Source organism: Oryzias melastigma, linkage group LG23 (genome assembly GCF_002922805.2).
Source record: "Oryzias melastigma strain HK-1 linkage group LG23, ASM292280v2, whole genome shotgun sequence".
Taxonomy (NCBI): Eukaryota; Metazoa; Chordata; class Actinopteri; order Beloniformes; family Adrianichthyidae; genus Oryzias; species Oryzias melastigma.
The window spans coordinates 12,617,235-12,642,383 of record NC_050534.1 but is presented as its reverse complement, the minus strand read 5'-3'; the positions used below and the strand labels follow the sequence as shown (position 1 = coordinate 12,642,383).

General features: G+C 34.7%; 1 protein-coding gene and 1 long non-coding RNA gene across 13 annotated transcripts in view; one reads left to right on the top strand and one right to left on the bottom strand.

Annotated features, from left to right (window-relative positions):
* Positions 1-16,761, top strand: part of LOC112156859 — a 67,497-nt gene extending 50,736 nt beyond the window's left edge. Inside the window, exon 4 of the long non-coding RNA XR_002921060.2 lies at positions 16,216-16,761. This is a non-coding gene — a long non-coding RNA (uncharacterized LOC112156859). The remainder of the gene's footprint in view (positions 1-16,215) is intronic.
* The window catches only part of cacna1c (calcium channel, voltage-dependent, L type, alpha 1C subunit), a 190,283-nt gene that overhangs the window by 94,056 nt on the left and 71,078 nt on the right, over positions 1-25,149 (bottom strand). The gene's annotated exons all lie outside the window — the stretch shown is intronic.

Sequence of the window (25,149 nt, the reverse complement as noted above, 5' to 3'; positions counted from 1 at the left end):
AGAACAAATACTTTATAACATCATGCTAAACTTATTTCATTTATTTGTTAACATTTGTTTCAAACATGTTAATAGTAAAGTACATGCAATATGGCACATATAATGGACAGTAATGCAATAATAATAATAATAGGTGAATCTGTTTATTTTCTTTTAAAAAGCAGCTAAAAACATATCTATTTAAAATTGCTTTTTCATAATTCTGTTTTTATATTCTGTGTTTTTATAAATAAAGTTTATTATTATCATTATATCAACATCAAAAATAATATAGACATGTTTGAATGGGAGCTTAGCTTGTTAAAAGAAGAGCAAAATAAGAAACTAAAATAAAACAACAACCAATAAATGTAACAAATGAAAAAAAAAACTAAACTTTTAGCATATTGAATATTAATATTAGGGCCGTGAATGTTGACGCATTAACACACGCGATTAATAAACCATAATAATTTTTTTATATTTATTAAACGCGCGATTATTATTTAATGATCGCATGAGACGTCCTGCAATGAAGCTAAGATCAGCATAATAAAACTCAGTCTAAAATAATTGTGATTTTGTAAAATATTCTTTGATTGAGATTTCATAAAAAAAAGGATGGTATGGGATTTATTTGTAGTTTTTGGACATAACATTTGTCAGAAGTAAATTCAAATGTAGGTAAAAACTGAGTTTTAGACCCTAGATTCCAAAGGAATAAAAATAAATGTTCTAAATGTACAAATTTGTGTGTGATTTCATATTATGATTATTTTCAGATAAGTGGCTTCCAAAAACAGTATATATTTATATATATATATAATTAATGTCGATTATTGCGATTATTTTTTTCCAGATTTGCGCTAAATTAATTAAATTTTTTTATCAATTCCCGGCCCTAATTAATATAATATTAATTATAGGTTAATAGTCATTTTCCAGGCATATTCAAAGATGGGGATCAAGCAAAAATAAGAGACACGCGTCTCAAATCACTTGTATTACAAATGCAAAAATGTGTTTTAAAAGCAAATATCTTTTTTTTTTTTTTTGCAACTTTGAAAGTTTTGTTTTTAAAACTGTACTTTTTTTTGCAATTTAGGGAAATCTGATCTCAAAACTACAACTTTTGTTCTCAGTGTAGTGGCACTAATATCACTTTAAAAATATATTAATAAATTAGGAAGTTTTTAGTCACTGAATAGGAAGTAATTCAGTGACTAAAAATACATTTCAGTATAAATGTCTCTCAAACACAATAGATGTGATAAATTTGCCTCCGTTTTTTTATTTAGAACATATAATTTCATTAAAAGGTAATTTAGCTTTGAAACTTTAGAGATTATTGAGCAAAAGTCACACAAAAATGCACCAAAAAAATGGATAAAGATGGTTTATTTTTGAAGCAGCTCAGTGCTGTGTCAGCTGTTTTTAGCGCCTTGTCATTCTTTATCTTTTTCTCCAAAAATTGTTTTACTATTTTACCTTTTTTTCTGGGTTGTTGTGATGTAGCTAAGCTATTGTGGTGGAGTATTGATTTTTTAGCAGAGATGAAACACACATATACAGCTTGATGGATGGACAACATGGAGCATCACAAGACGCCAAATCACGATGGTACACATGCGCGATAAAGTTTCAATTTTTTGTGAATAGATTTAAGAAAACAAACCCATCCATCAGCCATAATCTGGACTGATTATTTCACAGGTTTCAAGCACATGAACACAGCGCTCACTCTCACACATGCAGCTGTGACAGTTTCCCTCCAGAGACAAAGTGTGTCCAGTCCTCTCCATCTATCTAGGTCAGCATCATATAAAAATGCTGTACACTTCCAATCGTATACCTTTCCCTCTGTTCTTCTGTCTCCATCTTAACTTCCACCCTCTTTTTTTTCCTGTATTTTCTTTTTTTTTTATGAAGGACAATTCAAATGTGTCAACATTCTGCATAACTGTAAATTACATTAGAAGGGTCACACCACGTACAGACAAATGCGATTACATCAATTCTATTACCTTAAATTCAAGACATCACTTTAAAAGCACCAAAGCTGTAACAATAAACTCCATTGTGTGTTTCATGAGTCATCCCTTGATTCTTTCTCAAAGTTTTTTGGGTTTGCGCCGACAGAAGATGAATCCGTTAGAAAAATAAAGTAAATAAAGCCTGTTCAGTTTAAAGATTTGTGTAAAAAACATTTATATGACACAAATATAGCTAACTTTTTTTCACAAGAGTTTATTTGGGGGGGTTAAAAATTATTTTATTTTAATGGAACACTATAAAAAATGAAACATCAGATCAAATAATAAAAGATCTGTAATTACATTAAATTTTAAATGATAAGTTTTCACTAGTGCTGCCACAAACAATTATGTTAATAGTCGACTAATAAACAATTATTTTTTTCTGATTAGTCGACTAATCGGGTCATGTGCAAACTGGATGTAAAACACACATCTTAACCATCATTCGCTTTAAACTAACTAAAAACAATTGCATTACCTGCGATAATGCTAGTGTGAATGCTGTTAGCTGAATTTTAGCACTGAAGATGCTAATCATGATAGCTAAAGACGCTGAAATTAACAGCTAAAAACACTGAAGCTGATAGCCAACTAAAATATTAGTTAAGTGCCTAATTGGCCTAAAAATCCGAGTTAGCCAAAACAACTAGCATGAAGCTGAAATATTAACTACACTCCATATTAGCCTAAAAAACTGAAAAAAATCCTAAATTAGCCAAAACAGCTAGCACATAGCCGAAACAGTACCCAAACTCCATAATAGCCTAAAAAAAGGTCTGAATTAGCCAAAACAGCTAGCATGTAACTGAAATATTAGCTAAATTACAACATTGCCCTAAACAAGCCCAAATCAGCCAAAATAGCTAGCATGTAGCTAAAATATTAACTACATTCCAAAATAGTCAAAAAACTTTAAAAAAGCCTAAGTTAGCCAAAACAGCTAGCATGAAACTGAAATATTAGCTAAACTCCAAAATAGCCTTAAAAAACTCAATTAGCCAAAACAGGTAGTATGTAGCTAAAATATTAGCTAAATTCCGACATTGCCTTAAAAAAAGCCCAAACTAGCCAAAATAGCTAGCATGTAGCTGAAATATTAGCTAAATTCCGACATTGCCTTAAAAAAACTAAATTAGCCAAAACAGCTAGCATGTAGCTGAAATAGCTACATTCCAAAATAGTGAAAAAACTCAAATGAAAATCCAAAGTTAGCCAAAACAGCTAGCATGAAATATTACCTAAACTTTAAAAAACGTAATAAATGCCAAAATAGTCCAAAACGGTAGCAGAATAGCATTGTAACTTTCAACTTTACTACACTCTGACTCCATATAATGTAAAGTTACAACTAATCTACTATTAAATTAGATGTCGACTATTTTAACAGTCAATTAGTTGTCGATTGGTCGACTAATCGTGGCAGCCCTAGTTTTCACCAAATTAAAATTTTGAGTTGATGGTTTACTCAATTTGAAAATGTAATTTGATAAAACAAATATCTCTAAATCCAATGAATTCTTGAACTTTTGTTAATTGATCCAATGTTTCACTTTTTACAGTTGAACAGGTCCTACATAGGGTGACTTTTTCTGTGCTTTCAAACCCAAGAATGGCTCAACTTAGCAACAGAAAAGGCCAGAAATGATCCTAAAAATATAGTTCATGTCCTCAAAACACATTTTTAACCCCTAAGATCTAGATAAAATTCCTGATCAGTGCAGTTGTAGCTATATTTATCTGCCGTTAGACAAGAAAACAAGGCGGGTTACAGAGAGATCAAACAAGTAAATTAGATTAATAAACCTTTTAACAAAAGTAATGGTTAAATTTAATTAAATAACAAGATGGAACAAGATGTCACATGTTTTCTGCCAAAGTTGAATTTAGTTAAATCCAATCTAATAACAAAAAACACCTTGTGACTGCTTTCGATGTTTATAGGTGTGTCGGATTAAGGAAAGAATGTTGTTTTTTTAAAGCTTTAAATGATACTCATATTTCTCACGTACAATAGTAGTAAAAGTAATGCACACATCTAATAAAATTGGGATTTTTGTAAATATATTAAAAAAAAATCTCATGAGGCAACGTTTGATTTCCACATAAAGGTCATATTGTTTGCATTTCACAAATTCGAGCGCCATCATGATGAAATCACTGGAGAGCGGGCCGAGAGGTCTATTTGGCCTGCAGCCCAGACAGATGGACTGCAACGCCAAGCTTGGACAATAACAGGCCCTCAAGACCGTACGAGCAAAGCACAGACACAAACCACAAGCTCAACACAAAAACCACAGGGAGATGGCCAATCATACCAGCCTCCCTGCCAAGGTCAGTCACCAACTGTGAAAGAAGCATACAGGCGTGTGTGTTTATGTGTGACACCTTTACATATTTATTCATTTTTTTTAAAAGCATCAAATTTAATAAGTCTTCATTTAAATAAATAAGCTTATTTTTTTTGTATATTTTTCTTCTGCACTGTGGAGCAGTGGTTAGCACACAGTAAGAAGGTCCTGGTTCAAATCCTGGTTCTGTGTGGAGTTTGCATATTCTCGTGCATGCTCTTCTCCAGGCACGCCAGTTTTCTCCAAAGTTGCTCTAAAGTGTCCCTAGGTGTGCATGTCGCCATGCGACAAACTGCCGACCTGTCCAGGGTGTGTCCCGCCTTCACCCAACAGTAGACAGGATAGGCTCCAGCAACCACATGAGCCCAAAAAGGGATATAACAGGTTAAGAAAATAGATGGATGGATGCATCAAAGCTTTCTTTTTGTTTTGTTTTTCCATAAATGCAATAAAAAGCAATTATTTGCAAAATAGCTAAAAAATACAGCACTCCAAATGCAAACGCTGTCATCACCACAACGCATGAAAGGGTTAATTCAAGAGTTAAGAAGGAGACGATTCTTTACAAAGTCGCCACAATAGTATTTATTGGTATGCAATTAAACTTAACATAAAAAGAAACCTGTAACATTGAATAATTTATTCTCAAAAAGCCATTTCACTTTAAATGAATCATTTAAGGCACTTGATTGAAAATGTAGATATAAAAAATGTATTTAGGCATAATAGTTTTATAGGAACAAAAAAACCCTCAGAAATTGTAACACCAAAGAGACCCTTACTCCTTATTTTCATGTGTATGCCCCTTACTCGTCTTCTTTTTCCAAACTTGGTAAACAGAGCAGAGCTTGCACCACCACTGTGTGTGTGTGTGTGTGTGTGTGTGTGTGTGTTTGTTTTCATGAGATATCAGGACATTTCTATGATAACACACCTTCAAAATGAGGACTCGTGGAAATATCAGGACATTTTTCGGGTCCTCATTTTTCTGAGCCTTCTATACTGTTCTAGAAGCTCCAAATATGCAGGTGTGTGTGTGTGTGTGGTAGATAAACATCTCTTTCGTTCCTTCTCAGACATAATGTAACCCAATCGTTAGTTTTCCCATCTGTGTCCTACTGGGCGACAAACTAAAGCCTCCATCATTTTATTCACACATTATTCTTGTTTGTATTTTTTTCATTAGCATACTCTAAATAAAAAAAATTAAAGTTGAGGTAAAATACAGTCAGAGGGTAGAAGGAAAAGTAGCTCACCAACCAATAGAAAGTCACATTTTCTAAAGATAAAAAGGAAACAAAAATTTATATTTCACATTAAACAGCTGATACAGCATCATATAATGCAAATCATCATTTTCTATAGTAAATAATTGAGACGGGAACGCATTTAAAAGCATAAATTAACAAGTTTCTCTTGAAATTACCACTCTAATATTAGTTTGATCTACTTTAAAAGCATTCACAGTGGTCTTTTAATAATGATTATGTGGTTTTTAGGCAAAATTTAATTAATTTAATTTATTGAAACCTTAATTTGTCTTTCACCATAAGAAAAATGCTTTGAAAACATGTTAAAAAAACACAACTTTTATTGGAATAAGTATTTTGAATTTAAATGAATTCAACGCTAATTTTTGATAGGTGAAAATAAAAATGCAGAACTGAAAGACACAAACATTTTAAGGTGCAAATAGTTATTATCTCTGGGCGGCTTCTTGTTTGCAAATTATAATTTAAACAATTTTGTAGTAACAGCAAAAAAAAAAGTAAATTAAAAAAGAAAATACACTAAAAAGGACCCATTTAGTTTAACTCTATGTTTGAAACGTGGTACTTAACATGTAAAAAACTGCAAGTGATTAGTGAAAGTTCAACCTTAATGAGGTATAAAAAAAGTACTTGCCTAAAAGTGTATCACTTACCATAAAATATTTTACTTTCTAATTTCTTTTGGACTCTTGTTCATTGTAATGATGGATTCTGCCCATTTAGCCTTTTTATTCCCTAATAAATCCGCCCAAAACACTGATGTACGCCGTAGCAGTTATTTTGAGTGCATGGCTATTATTAGCATGTTAGCTACATGTTCTCTGTGTCTACCAGTTGTCACATACACACTCTCATCTCAGCCATGGCAAAGCTACTGAACCCCATCACCAAGGAAACCATCTTGTTGCCAGGTGACAAGACAGAAGAGAATGCGAGAAGAGAGAGAAAGAGAGAGGCAACTACAATAACAAGAACAGTGACATAAGTCAAAATCACATTCCTTTTTCTAAAAAGACATCCAAAGAGTAGAAACGTTAACACGGACATCTATATTTTTTAACATGAAAAATGACAGATTTCAGCCTTAACTAAAACAAATGTTTCTTGTGTGTAAGGTGCATGGCTGCTTCTGCATTTTAATCTGTGTGCAAATGCTCTAAATTGTGAACAAATCTGACTCTGAAATCATTAAAAACCCACTTCCTGTGGTATTTTTTTCATGAAGAAAAAGTATTTCTTTATTCAATTTGTCGTGAATCAGGAGCAGACAAAAATACAGCTTGTAGCTGTGACGTAGGTGCTATAAACCTCAAGACACAAGCTCCCTGCTCTGGAAAACTAGAACCATGTACGTCTTCATTTTCTTTGTCTGAGCTGACATCTGGTTTAAAACTGTGCAGCTGAATAGCTCCAATATGCTTCGATTTTGTTGCACCGCTAATGCTAGCTAGGGGTTATATGGGGCTGTAAGCTAGCAAGGAAGCTAGCGGTTAAGCGCGAAAACAAAGGGATGATGGGAAGTGTGGAAAAGCTTACACTATGCCAACTCAAAGGTGTATTTTTAATGAAATACTGCCGCTCTGCAGAAAATATGTCCTAGAAAATGATATAGGTGTTTTGATTTTATCAAAAAATGGCATAATCACAATAAAATGACCACTGAGAATACTTTTAAAATAGATCAAAAGATTATTTTCTCTTTAAAATTGAGTTTATGAAACGTTAGCAGATATACAAGTAAGATAAAGATGAAGATGTATGTGGACTTGCAGCACCAATGTGAATTAAATTAACCTTTTTAAGTTCTTGTCCACATTTGACTTTTACGAATGGAAGTTTAGTTTAAAAAAAATCTTTAAAAATGCTAAGAAAATGTCCTCCTCTGTTGGGATTTGTCTAAATCAATGCCATAAATGTTTGTGTTGTTACATTATCAATATCCATCATATATTTAAAAAAACACACAAAAAAAACTTGAAACACTCGATAATCCCTTTTTTGTTTCTTTCAATATCTTTTATTTCTTAAGAGGCAACAATAGCTCTATGCTGTCCTCAAGCTAATCTAACAAAGCAAAAGCAATTGTCAAACATGGCGGATCAGCCATTAAGCTTCCAAATCATGACACAGCGAATTCAGACTTTTAATGTGACACAGCATGTTTACACTGCAGCAGAGCACAGAGAGAAGAAGGGAGGGAGCTCACCAGTGAATTGAAGATGGCATTTTAATTAGATCAGGGAGCAGACGAGGAAAGAATTAAAGAGATAAGAAGCAACGAGAGGAGAAGACAGAAGCAGGGGGAGAGCGAGGAGAAGGAGCATGCTTTCAAGTTCATATTACCCTTTTACCCTTTGGCTCTGTAATTATTGGGAAAAGCCTTTCCCTTTAGAGCTGCACAATTATCAGTTGTAACACTGTATTGACCCAAAAAGGGTTGGTTGCTTTACATGACTGCAAAGCAAAAGCCAAAGAGAAGACTCAAATGTTCATCAACTACTATGTTTTCCAAGCAGAGACACATTTTTAATCAACAGAAGGAAATAATTTTGATGTTTTAAAGAAAAAATCATATGTCCGCATTAACATGTTAAAAAAAACAGTCTAAGATGATTCCAGCTTTATGACATGGTGCCTTATCCTGGTGGAAGTAGTATCAGAAGATGGTACTCTGTGGTCATAAAGGCATGGACATGGTCAGCAACAATACCTATGTAGACTGTAGTGCTGCCACAAACGATTATGTTAATAGTCGACTAATCAACAATTATTTTTTCTAATTAGTCGACTAATCGGGTCATGTGCAAACTGGATGTAAAACACACATCTTAACCATCATTCGCTTTAAACTAACTAAAAACTGTGGCATTACCTGCGATAATGCTAGTGTGAATGCTGTTAGCTGAACTTTGGCACTGAAGATGCTAATCGTGGTTTCTGAAGATGCTGAAATAAAAAGCTAAAAACACTGAAGCTTGATAGTCAGCTAAAATATTAGTTAGATGCCGAATTAACCTAAAAATCTGAAAAAAGCCTAAATTAGCGAAAACAACTAGCATGCAGCTGAAATATTAGCTACACTTCATATTAGCTTAAAAAACTGAAAATAAAATCCTAAATTAGCCAAAACAGCTAGCCTATAGCTGAAATATTAGCTGAAATATTAGCTAAATTCCAACATTACCTAAAAAAAAGCCCAAATTAGCCAAAATAGCTAGCATGCTGCTGGAATATTAGTCAAATTCCAACATTACCAAAAAAAGCCCAAATTAGCCAAAATAGCTAGCATATAGCTGGAATATTAGCTAAATTCCAAGATTACCAAAAAAAAGCCCAAATTAGCCAAAATAGCTAGCATGCTGCTGGAATATTAGCTAAATTCCAACATTACCAAAAAAAACCCAAATTAGCCAAAATAGCTAGCATGTAGCTGAAATATTAGCTAAACTCCAGAATAGCTTAAAATACGTAATAAATGCCAAAATAATCCAAAAAGTTAACAGAATGGCGTTGTAACTGGTGTTAAGATGTTAAGAGATGCTTTTCTGCGTCTTGGGTGTAATGAGTAGTTATTTGTCAAGGATTGGTAGTGTAGGACCCAATATACAGGAGAGTGGGGTTGATGCCAGAAAAGAATTTATATAAATGGAAACATGACTAAAAATCATGGAGAAAAAAAAATGACACACTGAGGGTAATCGACAGGAATGAAAACAGGGGGAGATGATCAACAAGACCAAACTTAAGCACAGATTTCTCACATTATTTGTGTTACTGTTGCCTTTCGATCAACTGGAACCAGTCTGACCATTCTCCTCTGGCCACAAAACTGGATATTTTCTCTTTTTCTGACCATTCTCTGTAAACTCTAGAGATGATTGTAGGCAAAAATCCCAGTAGATCATTCTAAAACACTCAGACCAGGCCGTCTGGTACCAACAACCACACCACGTTCAAAGTAACCGTAAATCACCTTTCTTCTCCATTCTGATGCTCACTTTGAACTGCAGCAGATTGTATTGACCATATTTATGTCAGAATTCCCCCTATACTCACTATATAGTACTCTATATAATGCGTTCGCCATTTTCTAGTGCTGTCTGAATCTACTAATTCCAAAATCGAGTGCAGTAGAAATTTTCCAGAAGTCTTTTAAAAAAACTAGCGATGCTCACTAGATTAGTAAATATAGACTACAATGCATTGCAGTAAAATAATTTCGAACAAAAAAACATGTTTAAATGTAATTTTTGAACAAATCATCCACATTTTCATCATCAGAACACAGTGGAGTCATACATTAACATCGTGAAAGGTTAGTATTCATCCGATTTTCACTTTGTGAAAACAGTGATGTCATATCCGGCGTTTACAAAAATAAAAGAAGAGCAAAACGTCACCACAATTGCAAAAACGCATTGAGAAGAAAACAAATGTTTTATTTCTTCACATTCCAGAACATCAAGGTTACTTAAAAAGATCCATGTAGATAAATTATATCACAAAGGAAAATCTGAGTGCTTCATTTTACTTTAGGTGGTTCCAACATCAACAAGTGCTGCACAGCACTGCTAAAATGTACTTTTGTACCCAAACAGATCTCAGAGACATAGAAAGAGAGAATCAAAAGATAGAGACATTCACAAGAGAAAAAAAAACAGTCCTCTGACAGGAAGTGTACAGCAGATGAAAAGTCCATATATGGGTATCTGTGAAGGTCGGGTTGCCTGGTAACCTCAAAGTTTGTCTCAAGTCTCAATGATAAATCATTATTGCTGTGAAAAACTTTTTTTTTCTTTAAAAGTGCAGAGGAGAAAAATAGAATTTACCATAAAAGCACCACACAGACTCCGCTTGAAGATGAAGAAGCGGCAGCTCATTAAAAAAAGGACAGTACAGATAACTATACACTGCATGATCTTGGAATGTATCCTCTAAAGTAAACCCACTCATCTATCAGCTAACGATCAGAATTTATCACAATCTGGCTCCTCCATCTCTCAGGTGGCCGAACGTATTTGTTGACACTACGTAAAAACATGCTGTTTTTGACTGATGTCCGTGTTCCAACACATTGTTAGGTCTTTCACTTTATAAAATAGGGCTACTTCACTACCCCATATCAGTAGTTCAGTTAAACCACCTCAGCACGTCCCATTCAATGGTTTTCTGCCTCTGTTTCCATTTTCATTTGTCAAAATCTTCATGCATCAATGCCTTGTCAGGCAGACAAGGCAACATGTGAAGCAATTTGCTGTTTAACCTTTTGAGTTGCTTGTGTAGTAAGAAGGAATAGCCTAGGTGTGTTATAGAAAATATCTAGATATGCTGCTTTCCTTTAAAAAATGTGACAAAAGTAGAAAGCAGATTTGTTTCCTTAATGTAAAAACAAAACAAAAACACAATACTATAAACATTAAATGGAATTACATTTAAAAACAGTATAAGCTCAATAATTATCCTTTCATAATATCAAAAAGGTCCATAAAAGGTTGCTAGGTTCCATAAAACTCTTCTTGTTTTCCTTTAAGTGTGAATCTGTTTTTTCTCTAGTTGTAGATGTTTCATAATGTCTTGCATTAGTACTGAAAGGGTGGATATATTATTATTTTTTATTATTATTCTGTTTGTTCCCCAACTCGTACCACTTGGTACCGGGCTACAAGCGCCAATCAGGGGTCCCCAACCCAAAGGATGCTGACCCTAACTTGGTAGGGGCTCCACATGCGTTACCGCGTCTGGTACTGCATCTGGTACCACGTCCTAAGGGTTGGGAATCCATGATTCAATGGGACGTCAAAAAAACGATGAGTTGGGGACACCCAAAATGTCAAAAAGTGATGCGAAGAAAGACCATACGTCCGTATATGACGAGTTAGGAGTGAGAATGTGCAACACACAAGGTTAAGTGAGAGAAAAAGAGAACTTTAACAAAATATTTCAACCACCCAAGTCATTCAAACTGCATAAGGAGGCACTTATGTATCACTTGCACACCCGTGTTTGTACCATTTGTCAGGTTAGGAAGGGGCCAATACACAAACCTAGCCTACATTGTCCTTACAAATACTTCACGATATACTTACCACACGCACAACAAATATATGTTCCATTTGTCTCTTAATCTGGTGAAGTCATCCCCTCATCCAGGTGTGACTACGGCTTTACTAATACTACAGCCGGTTAAGTTTGTGACTAGGTCATGGTTTTGGCTTGAATGGAGATCCGTGGACAACTTGAAAGGCAAAAACATGGAACGATTTCTGGAAAGTCCTGAGCAGCAGAGAACTGGCAGGAAAACAAAGTGGGGCAGAGAATAAGTAGCTCAGACTAGATGAGATCAATCAAACTGATGTGTAGAAGCAGTGTGGCAAGCCAGTAGGGACAAAAAGGAGGTCTGAGAGCTCACAAGGACCACGACAAAGAACCCAATCTGTGATGCAGTATGTGAGCAGACAAAATTGTACTTTTTATTTCTACATCTCATCTATGCTTACATTTTTAAGTGAATTAAAAAGATTTACAAGGGGCCTATAATCTAATTTATTGTGTGTTTATTAGATGCAATAGGAGGTCTGACATATTTAGAGTTCTATGCTATCTAATCAGCTACAAGGGTGGTTAGATGTGGTGGCCATCGCCAGCCACCTTTGTTTGTAAATGTGTTTTATCGTGCAAATGTATACATACTGATACCATGTCCCTGCCTGAATTAACCTCTTAAGACCCAAGTTTATAACCCTTTAAATACCTATAATTAAATACTGTGCTAACAGAACTCAAAATGCGATGTCCACACATGGACATCTTAAGAGGTTAGAGGCGTTAGAGCTCCACACAACGCCAGATGGTGTAATTTTCAGCATTTACATTAATAAAGAAGCGTTTTTTTGTGTTTGAACACAACATTCTGCAAGCCCAAACATTGACACCTCAGCCAGAAAGGCGATAGGTGAGCACCTCTACATACCCCTGTTGGTACTCCAGAGGCGGAAAGTCCAATTTTTGGCGTTTTTTGTGCGTTTAAAATATCAACTCGACTGAGTAGTTTTGAAGGGTAAAGAAAGGATGTCAGATCTGCCACGTCGACATGTTTGCACTCGATATTAACATGAGAAAACTCTATAATGTTAAATTGATAAATCCTGGAACTCAGGATGTATGGGATACCTCAATCTGAGACAATCCACACAAATATATAAAAGCCAAATCAATAGAGGTTAAAATATTTTAAAAGTTAAATCAGTGAGATCTTCCCTGTACCCCAACTAATTAATTACCAAGTGTTAACCTAGTTGACCTTTACTGGCTTATGTCTCATTAGCAGCCTCATTTAGGACTGCAGGCTCAAGCAGGGGGGCTTCAAAGAAAAACACCTGCTGGTGTTTAAATATTACTCAGTGATATCCATCATATTATTCACATTTTAATGTTTTTTGAAAATCTACTGTCTCTTGAGACTATGTTAGATGTCCTTTTCTATTCTTTTTTTCCATTCTTTGTTTCTATTTATTCCTTCTTTTGTATTCTGATAATACCTGTCCTCCAAATCCCATACTCATCGCTCCGTCCCTCTCATCTTCTAACACCCCAGCTTGCTGTCTTTCCTTATTATCCCCTTCTCTTTCCCTGCGTCTGTCTCTCCACTTATGCTTCTCCCTCAGTCTTCCCTTCTCTGTTTAATACTCTGTCACTCTCCATCCATTATTCATGGTGCAGTCACAGTCGGAATTACAAGACCTTGCAATATTGCTACGGCAACAACGCAGCAGAAGCAGCCGCACTGGATCATGGGAAACTGGGTCACATCCCAGGAGCGGGGAGGGTGCAGGGGGTGCGGTAAAGGGAGGTCGTTGTCACACACAGTCACTTCCTCTCACAGACATGTGCACACATAGAGACACCTGATGGTTGTCCTACAAAGCAGGAGTCATGAAAAAGTAAGGGTGATGGGATGACCAGGAATCCAGACACAGCATCTCTGAAACCTTAAAATGTGAGAGTTCGAAGTCTAAAGGTCTAAAAAAAAAACTTTATTTTGGCTGCCAAACATTTACCTAGACAACATTGGGCAAACAAATTATGCCCTAACGTTTTAAAAACTTTACTCATTGAGCTTGATCGTTATTACTTTGAAGCTACCAACAATGCTCAATGTCAAGGCCCTGGGGCCGAATCCGGCCCTCTGGGTAATTCTATCTGGCCCTGCAGATTATTTTGTTTTATTGTTATTAAAGGCCCGATGTTATCTTGCGCTAATTTTTAACTTGTATAATTTTGACAAAATATATTTTTATGGAGAGTAAAATATTGAAAGTGATTTAAGTTTTAAATTGATTTATTCTGAAATATTATTTCTGCCTTTTTACTATTCATAATTATGTTAAAAAGTTACAGATTTAAAGTTTTAAAAATTGGTATTCTGCTAGCCTTTTGGACTATTTTGGCATTTACTAAGATTTTTTAAGGCTGTTTTGGAGGTAAGCTAATATTTCAGCTACCTGCTAGCTGTTTTGGCTTTTTTTTGTTTTTTTGTTTTTGTTTTTAAGGCTGTTTCCAATTTGGCCTCTAGCTAACATATTAATTGGCTATCAGCTTCAGCATTTTCAGATAGCTTCAGTGATTTCAACTGTTAGCTTCAGTGATTTCAGCTGTTAGCTTCAATGATTTCAGCTATTAGCTTCAGTGATTTCAACTGTTAGCTTCAGTGATTTCAGCTGTTAGCTTCAGTGATTTCAGCTATTAGCTTCAGTGATTTCAGCTGCTAGCTTCAGTGATTTCAGCTATTAGCTTCAGTGATTTCAGCTATTAGCTTCAATGATTACAGCTATTAGCTTCAGCGTTTTCAACTATTTGTTTCAGTGATTTCAACTATTAGCTCCAGTGATTTCAGCTATTAGCTTCTGGGATATCAGCTGTTAGCTTCAGTGATTTCAGCTGTTAGCGTCAGTGATTTCAGCTATTAGCTTCAGCGTTTTCAACTATTAGCTTCAGTGATTTCAGCTATTAGCTTCAATGATTTCAGCTATTAGCTTCAATGATTTCAGCTATTAGCTTCAGCGTTTTCAACTATTTGTTTCAGTGATTTCAGCTATTACCTTCAGTGATTTCAACTGTTAGCTTCAGTGATTTCAGCTATTAGCGTCAGTGATTTCAGCTATCAATTTAAGCATCTTTAGCTATCACCACTAGCATCTTTAGCCGCCAAATTCAGTTTACCGCATTCAGACTAGCATTATCGCAGGTAATGCTATATATCTAGTTCATAATTATTGGATTTTGGCCCCTTGTGTGACTGAGCTTGACACCCTTGTTCTCAGGTTTGTATTTTATATAATTAAAATACTCCAATATTTCAATTTTGAACGCTATATGAGAAGATCCTTAAAGACACACTATGAAAATGGTGTTCTTAACATGTTTTCGTAGCATTTCTCTAATGATGGAGCACATGCATAAAATAATTTAAGATTTTCTGATCATTTCTTTATTCAAATTGGAACAAATCAAGAGAATATGAAAAAAAATGTGATTTAAAACAGCTGGTTTTTTTTTTGTGGCGCAGCAACTGTGAAGTCTCCTTTCTCCTCTTCATTCTGACTTTTCCACTTCCAAACAAATAGATCCATTAACGTCTTCATTTTCCTTGCCTGAGCTGACACAGCTCCAACGTTGCTCGCTGTTTTTATTGTACTAATAATGTTAGCTTGGGGTTGTAAGAGGCTGTAAGCTAGCAGGAGAGAGTAAACAAAGGGATGATGGGACATCAGAGGAGGCTTACTTCCACACCAACTGTCCCGCTCATAACTCAAAGGGCAAATTTCTGATGAATTCCTTCTGCACTAACAAAACTACGTTTTAGGAAATGACAGGTTTTTTTTGTTTGTTTTTGTCTAAAAACAGCACAATCATAATTAGAAGATAACTGGGAACACTAAAATAAATAATAAATCAAAACATGATTGGAGTGGGACTTCAAAAGTGGTTCCAGTGTGACGTGTGTCCACAGTTCCCTCCTATAATCCCTGTACCAAACGGACACAAAAAAGCGCAACATCCACATTTCTAATTCAACGGTGCAATTGATGCAACATGCGTTCTTACAAGTGCAAAAACTAGAAACCGCAGAGGTTTTCAGGGGAGAAATGGGTTTAGTCAGAAGCGGTTGCCTTTGAGTGAACTTGTGCTGAGTGTGGAAAACAAGCCCACGAAAACATGCATCATTAAAGAAAAGGTAACAAACTAAAGTACACTGGATGAAAAATGTAAAAAAAACAGGTAAAAGTAAAATTTGGTTTATGAGGATGAACATACTACCTCGGAAAATCAACATTTACCCCATAAATCTTAGAGATTTATCAAAGTAACTACTACAAATCCACCTTACTCACATGTTCCCATCATGGAGGAAGAAGGAAATCTCTGATTTAGCGAGAAACCACACAAATCTCAAGCATGTAGACACAAACGTGAACCTCCTCACACGGCGGTGTTCTACACCATGCTGGTTCTCCATTCAACTGTTTCATCCCAGGTGTATGAATCTGCCTTAACCAGCCCCTTCTCTGTCTGCATCTTTAGGAGCAGAGAGACGGCGAGAGGGAGAACAAGACGCTGCCCAAACCTCCTCCACCAGATGGTTAAATGTCAGTAAAAACCACATCACCATGACCGCTAATTCTCCCCAGCAGAAGCGGTTCATGTCCGGGGAAGGAAGCACGAATCAATCCAGTGACTCACTGTGCTGACACTTCAGTAGGCAACCAAAGAGTTTTAAAGCTTAGAAATATTTGGCATAATTTCTTGTCAGAAATTAGATGTGAAGCTTGAAGTTACAGGTTTATGCAGCGAAAACAAAATTACCCAAAAAATTGACTTTTTTTCCCCTTCAGCTGACTGTGAGATCTCTACAGCAAAAAAAAAAATAAACCAAGAAACTTCATAATGTCCTCCGCAAAAGACCTTAGTCACATGCACTAGTACGGGGTTAAAGTATGGGTACTCTGGGTTTTTGAAAGTTATTTAAGGTTTAAGTTGATTTAGTTTGGAATAATATTCCTGCCTGTTTTTATTATTCAGTATAATGTTAAAAAGTTACAGTTTTTAAGTTTGAAAAATTGGCATTCTGATAGCTTTTTGGACAATCTTTGCATTTCCTAAGATCTTTTAGGCTGTTTTGGAGTTTAGCTAATATTTCAGTTCCATGCTAGCTGTTTTGGTTAATTTAGGCGGTTTCGGAGTTTAGCTATTTCAGTTCCATGCTAGCTGTTTTGGTTAATTTAGGCGGTTTCGGAGTTTAGCTAATATTTCAGTTCCATGCTAGCTGTTTTGGTTAATTTAGGCGGTTTTGGAGTTTAGCTATTTCAGTTCCATGCTAGCTGTTTTGGTTAATTTAGGCGGTTTTGGAGTTTAACTATTTCAGTTACATGCTAGCTGTTTTTTTTTCTCTTTTTTACTTTTTTTGGTTTTTAGACTGTTTGGAGGTATGTTAATATCTACATGCTAGCTGTTTTGGCTTATTTAGGCCTTTTTTCAATTTTTTAAGCCATTTTGAAGTATAGCTTTTTAAGCTACATGCTAGCATTTTTAGGCTAATTTGGCATTTAGCTAATATTTTAGCTGGTTTTCAGCTTCAGCACTTTTAGCAATCAATTTTAGCATTTTCAACTATCAGCGCTAGCATCTTTGGCGGCCAAATTCAGCTTCAGCATACACACTATCATTATCGTAGGTAATGCTATATATCTATTTCATAATTATATTAAAAATGTCTGGTTTTAAAGTTTTAAAAATGTAGTTTTAAAGTGTTAAATAAATGTTTATCCTGTTCTTGGCCTAAGCTGTGTTTTGGATTTTGGCCCCCATGTGCGATTGAGTTTGACACCCCCACCTTAAGGGATATCATGAAAATAGAACTTAGGATTGTAGTGCTTGTGGTAAATTTATCATGTAAGGATTTGAAGGTAAATGGAAGTTACACTCTCATGACAAACGGGTGATGCTGAAATATGCTACTTTCACACTAGGCCTGTGACACGCGTTCTTGAACGTGCGTTATGGTGTTCAAACTGGACTGTCTCTACCACCACCTACAATCGGAAGAGGATTGTGTCACAGCTCTATTCCAATACATGAAACACGTGTTGTCATGTAGTTCTGGGCGGGCACAAACCACAATTTTAATGTCTCTTTCATTATCAATTTTAAAATAATTGGGAGTTCCGTGAATTAATAGGGACGCCATCCATACTTCGCTACCAAATCCGAGTCCCTAATTCATCCAAGTTCAACCTTGTATAACTTTCAATAGGCGCACATTTTAAAGAGTGAAAACGGTTGTAGAAACTTGCGCAGCGACGAGTGAATGCAAAAGTTTTGAAGCCTGGTATGTGTATACACTCATGCTTACATAGATTTATCACTCGAACGTGTGAATGTAACTTTATGCGTACTTGCCCCTTACTGACCCTACGCTTACTTTTTTCACTAGTGACTGTGATATTTCATTAATATTTTCGGTGCTGTTACTTATATATTTGTTACACTTTTCTTATCTCTTCTGTTTTCTTCCTATTATATTGGCATTTGATGTACATTCAGTAAAGATCTCTGTAATTTGTAAATGAACATATTTATTTGGCCTAAAGCTTCAATTCTGTGTTTTATTATACTCTTATTTAACAAAAAAAGTATATTTCCAAAATTATTTTAAAACATAACATTTAAAGAAAAAAGTATCAGTTTTGATATTGGCGATATAGCCTTGTAAGCACCTGATTAAGATGTTAAACCTTTTCAAAACACCATTTCTTTAACCACTGACTCATAAACTTTAGTCATCTAAAAGAGTGTCAGCTCATTCAGAACTGTACTGACTTTCTAATCATCATAATCGACTGAGAAAACTGACGCTTGGTTGAAATATACAAAAATATGTGAAATCATAAACGCTCCAGAAAATGTAGTTAAGAAATAAATGTGGTCTTAAACAATCTTACATATAAAGATTAAGTGCAATAAGGTTATATTTTTATAAATGAAGTATTTCTTTGTTTTGACAAAAGAAATCGCAACATTTCAAATTGGTTTAGCATTTAAACTTTCTTGGATTGTGCTGCAGGATCCAAAAGCTGATCCTATTAAGAAATAAGATAAGCTTTTATTGATCCCCGGAGGGAAATTAGGTCGTTACAGCAACATAACAAGAAACAGAAATTGCACAATACCAACTATAAATGTAATGTTGATAAGACAAAGAAAAAAAAACAATTTTGGTTTGTAATGTTTAAAGCGGCCCCTGTAATTTGACAAGCAACTGGATAAACATTGTCGTCACCCAAAACCAACTGATACGTTTGCAGCATCTTGTGTGGCCCAAATTGGGACATAGTTGTGTGTAAATAAAAAGAAATAAGTCGAGACACTCCAAGTTTGAAGTTGTATAACAAGTGCAGGCTTTTATGTCAAGGCTTTATGTGGATATAGAATTATTTATAAGTTGAGTTTTTTTTTAGTTTGTCGCTGGAAATAGCTGCCATAAAGTCTGCATGAAACTTAAGATCATGTGACTCTTCATGATAAAAACATGTTCTGACAGATTACAGTATATAATTAATGCGTTTTCAATTCCTCCATTGCATTTTAAACTCCTTTTACTGTGGCAGAAGCATATCACAAACAGGAAAAATATGGATCATTAAATTTATGCTCTGAAATGACAATAGGTGTTGGTTGTATATGAAAAGAAAAATGCATAACAAAACTCCAGGCACTCTATTTTTCCCTGTTGGAATTTGTTTATTTTTTTTATATTGCACTAAAAAGTCTGCTACTTTAATGCAAAAATGATGGCCTAAAATTAAAAATACCACTGTCAACTGCATCTTAATGGACAAAAGTTGTGCAACAAGTGATCAACAATTTCACGTTATGCTGATTGATCAATAAACTGCAGGTTTGGTTCAACATTTTAAAGAACCGAATAAGTAAAAATGAACTCTTTTAATTCCAAAAATGTACAGGTTTTTTTTTGTTTTTAATATACTTTTTTTTTTCGTATACTTGATATAATGGAGCAAAAGTTCTTAAAAAAATGAGAGCGGATTGTAATTTTAATCATACCTCAACAATTAGAGACACAATGAGAGAAAAAAAAGCATCCTGAAAATCTAATTCTCTGATTCTTAAAGAAATTATTTGCAAATTATGATGGAAAATAAGTATTTGGCCAATAACAAAAAAACAATCATCTTAATATTTTGCTATAAACCCTTTGTTGGTAATGACTTTACAACAACTGTTGCTGGTATTTTGGTCCATTCCTCCTTGCAGATCTCCTCTAGAGCAGTGATGTTTGTTTAACTCCCTCCAAAGATTTTATTTGGGGTTGAGATGTAGAGACTGGCTAGATCGCTCCAGGACCTTGAAATGCTTCTTAGGATGGCACTCCTTCCTAATCCTGACAGTGTGTTAACAGGATTTTAGAGGAATTTTCGGAGATGCATGAATGGAGCAACATTTTTTTTATTATTATTTATTTATTTTTTTGTCAGAAATTAACATTATAATGCAATTAAAAGCTCAAAAAATAAGATATTGCACAAGATAGGCCCTTAAAATAACAATTTATTTCATTAGTTCACAAAAGACTACTTATGCTTTTAAAAGATAATCATATTTGTGGATTTTGTAGACTTTATGTTTATTTAAAAAAACTTTATGTTGACATTACATAACTTTTACATACTATGTTTACATATTTCCTTTATTTTAAATTGTTCTTTTTGTGCCATCTTATATAAAGACAATTATTTATGTCTGAATTTATTGAAAAAACACGATTAAAACAGGCAAAAAAGTGTTTTTTTTGTGCATTTTGGAGCATAGACCATATAATAATGAACCATTTGTGGACATGTCATTATATTGAACTATGTCCATGAACTTTAATGCAGACACCGTATACCACAGCTGTTTATCATATAGATCATGCCTCCTTATCCATAAATAGAATTTCCCAGCAAGCAGCGGGGCATTACCCACAGGAACAGCATGTTAGCTTGATCGCTTTTGGCAGAAACGACAGAGGTAGGAAAAGAGACGCATGAGACATTCCAGCTGATTTAGACAGAAAGATATGGTTATCGGAATTTCCCCAAAAGGAGTAAACTCACATAATTTCATCAGAAATTTGATACGCTTCACTCAAGGAAAACAGAAAAATTTAATTTAGGAAAATGAATAAATAAAAGTTAGTTTTGTGAAAGGTCATAAAGAAATTAGATTTGCAAGTTTTTTAAGATTTTTTTTTTTTTTTAAACCAAAGGAAAAATTTTTCCACTGATCTAATCTTATCGATTACATAAATAACCTTTAAAACGTAGTTAAATGTAGAGCAATAGCGGGCGGACAATCTGCTCTTCTTTTAGCATATTGTAAGAAACATAACAGTGATGGAGTCAAATTCACAGATACAAGAAGCTGCCCCGGAAGAAAGCCCACAAAGGATATTTTAAACCTCTTAACTGACAATCAATAATGAGTGTGTAAAAAAAAAAAGTAACAATGAGGCACAGATGGTGTGATTATGTGTTGTGGATGGGTCCATTAACCTCTAAGAGGTTTTAATCTGTATATAGGTGCATGTTTCACACGGCCTCTTAACAGCTAATTCATTGATCACTGCGTCTCATCCTCACACAAACAAAGGTGCAGCGGTAATAGCAACCATCAACTCCAATTCATAATAAAATGTAATGCACTGTATAAAAATGAGTAAATATTAAAAAATATATCAACTAAAACAGCTTAATTTCCATTTTATTATCTTATATTGTTGCATCAATCGATTAGCTAATTGTATGGTCATGCTTTTTTAATCAATTCGATATTGATCTTAAAAATATGAGGTAATCAACTCTTACATCCCAAGACTTTCTCACACTTTATATTTTGTATCCCAGTTTCCTCCGTAACCAAGGACAGATGAGGAGCATCACTACGGTTACCATATCCATGACAACCTCTCCCGCGACTATTATTGGGCATGTCGTCAAGGAAACAAAGCAGCACATTATGGGATGCAGACCGAAATAGCAATCTAGTACAAAAAGCAATTCAACAAATCTTTCAGGTTACATAAGAAGAAATCTTAAAAAAAAAAAAAAAAAAGGTGTGTCACGTATTAAAGTTCAGTCATAGTTACAGCAGAGTTTTAATGACTTATGTGAACACAATGAAGCATAATGTGACAAAAATAGTCATCTGTCCACTCGCCTTACTCTCTTCAGTAGTGGAGATAGAACATTTTATATGGTGGGATAGAAAGGGGGGCAGAAGATTTTGGAAGGGTATAAGGGTGGAGTCATTACAAATTAAAAAAAGATCAAAAATATGTATTATAAACAGTTTTATCATTAATGCATTTTTTAAAAATAAGAATTTCTTCTTGGAAACAGCACAGATTTTGACTGAAGCCAGGGTGCTGACGGCCCAGATGCACTGTAAAAAGTAAAAAAATTAGATCAATTAAAAAAAGTTCTCTTACATTTTAAAGTATTAGTTTTCATCAAAGTGAAATTCTGATTCAGAAAAATTGTAATTTGATACAAACTAATGTAAAACTTTTGTTAATTGATCCAATTTTTCACTTTTTACAGTGTGGGCCGGCATGTACTAATACAGTGGTGAAAAAAAATCAAAATTTAAGGGGCTCAAGATTTCATTTTAAAATAATGCTTTTGTTATTTTTGCAATGAATGCCTAAAGAAAATTATCTTAATATATTTTTTTATCTTGGTCAATAATGATTCTGTTCAAGTTAGACCTCTTGCTAGTACGATGATGCTAAAAATACCTCAGAAATACATAAAAGTAAACCGTTATTTCCAGATATTCGGTGTCTTAAAACCTGCACCGATTTTACACCATTAAAAATGAAAGAAATCTCTTTGATTAATGTTGACTCGGGAATCCCCCAGAGATCTGTACTGGGCTCTTATTTATTTTGATGTCTCTTAAGCAGTCAAATCTAAAGCTAAGTCCTTGTGGTTTTAAAAAGACAAATATTTTCCAAATATCTGACTGCTGGAGTCCATTTTAGGCTGTGTATTTTTTCTAACAAAGTTATTTTTGGGCTGCTTCCACATTATCTGAGGAAACTCATTACTCAGGGTTGAGCAGAAGTTAATCAACTTTGTTTTTAGACTTCATTCCTCTTAACCATTATCAGGGCCAGATTTTGGGATAAAGGCCTTTTCCTGTTAGGCCTATTTAAAACAGAAAAAATAAAAACTTATCTTGATAAATATGTTCCAAATGGTTTTCTGTATTTTTATTACAATTCATTTGTACATGTTTGTAGTTTTTTCTTATTATGAGGTTTGATGAAGTGAATGGGGCCGTTCTTTGTTGTTTAAAAGTTGTAAAATGTACATATTATGCTCTTACCAAAACTCCAAAATGAAACTAAAAAGATTATCTTACACCAATTTGTTCCTTTTCATAAACCTACTTTAATTACATAAACAGATACAAAATAGTAAAGTCCCTGTTTCTACTGCTGCAGTAGAATGATTTCCATAGCTGACAGTAAAACCTCTAGAAGAACAGCATGAATGAACAGGTTATTGTGTGAATGGCTTTACAATATAAAACATGAGCTCTTAGGAGTCAGTTGCAGTGTCAAAATAATCCCTGGATAGAAGGAAGGAAGAAGTCAGAAACTGAGTGACAGATGTTGCATGTTCTTGCAGGGATTAGTGTCTCCTATAATACCACTGATACACTGCTACTCATTTGGAAGCTGACACACTCCCGCACAGGGTAGGAAAACTTTAAGTGTATCCAGTTTATAGAAGAACTTAGTACATCTCAGATATTTTGAAGAACTTAGTTGGGTTTGATGAACAGCAGCAGTGAAAACATAATTGGGGCTCAATTGCTTTAGTGCATGATCAGATTATCTTGTGCTTATTTCAAACTTGTATAATTTTGACAAAATATATTTTCATGGAAAGTGAAATATTGAAAGTTATTTAAGGTTTAAATTGATTTATTCTGGAATAATGTCCCTGCTTTTTTATTATTCGTTACAAAAGTTATGGTTTTAATGTTTTAAAAATTGGCATTCTGCTAGTTTTTTTTTTTGACTATTTTGGCATTTTCCACCATTTTTTAGGCTATTTTAGAGTTTAGCTAATTTTTCAGCTACATGATAGCTTTTTGCTAACTCAAGCTTTTTTATTTATTTATTTCGTCTTTTTAGGCTAATTTGATATTTGGCTAACATTTTAGCTGGCTATCAGCTTCAGTGTTTTCAGCTATTAGCTTTGGCATTTTTAAATATCAAGCATCTTCTGCTCTCAGCACTAGCATCTTCAGCAGCCAAATTCAGCTTACAGTATTCGCACTACCATTATCACAGGTAATGCTATATATGAGGTTCATAATTATGTTTAAACATTATATTTATCAAATTTAAAAAATGAAGTTTCAGAATGTTCAATAAATGTTTATCCTGTTCGGCCCGGGACCTAAGATGTGCTTTAGATTTTGAATGCATTTTTTTTTTACATACAGTATCAATACCAGTGTACCTGTGCAGACTGGTTTGATGAAAAAAAAGAAAAGGAGTCAACACGGGCGAACACATCAGGGTGGGTTTTGTCACAGCTGGTTAGTGATGTCATTTTTTGTTTTTCGGTGCACACTGCTGCATAGAATACATTTGTCTTCACTGAAGAGTAACTTGTCGGGTCAGAACATGACCACAGCTGATGTGACTGCCCGTCTTGGTTTGTCAATTAACATTTTTGACTTGTTTTATATCTTTTCGTTGTTTTAAACTGCCTACTTTTTCATCGCTCTCATGACATTAAATGTTCTAAGCATACAGCCCGAGGTCGACATTATGAAAGGATATATATTTTTGTTAAATAAATATTTTAAGACTTGGCTGAACATTTTCTTATTAGTATATTTTTCAGTGCAGCTGGGGGAAAAACAGCTATACAACTATTCTTACATGTTTAAACATAAGAGGGAGGGACGGATGAAGCTATAAACACATAAATATTAAACTCTTAGAAAATATCTTTTTACCACTCACAAGAAAATGGTACATGGCGTATACCTATATAGCACTTTACTACCTTCATAGCACTTTACAGTCGGAGCCCAATTCACCCGTTCACACATTGATGGCAGATCTGCTGCCTAAAGTTGCGTTCACACCGAACACAATTCACACGTCTGGGCAGCACATTCCCATTCCCAAGTCGTCACACATTGATGTTTGGTTAAGGACCCCTCTGTGTCAAAAATTGACGTTTTGGTTGTTTTTTTAAAGTGCTGGTTGTTCCCATCAAATAACAGGTCTCAACCTCCGGCCTGCGAACTGGACCCCTAACCCAGTACCAGTACCCTAACCCGATACTGGTCTGGTATTGCGTCAGGTTCCAGATTAGAGTACCGGTAGCAGCCGAGTCCCGAAGACCAGTCCGTTCATCCGGTAAT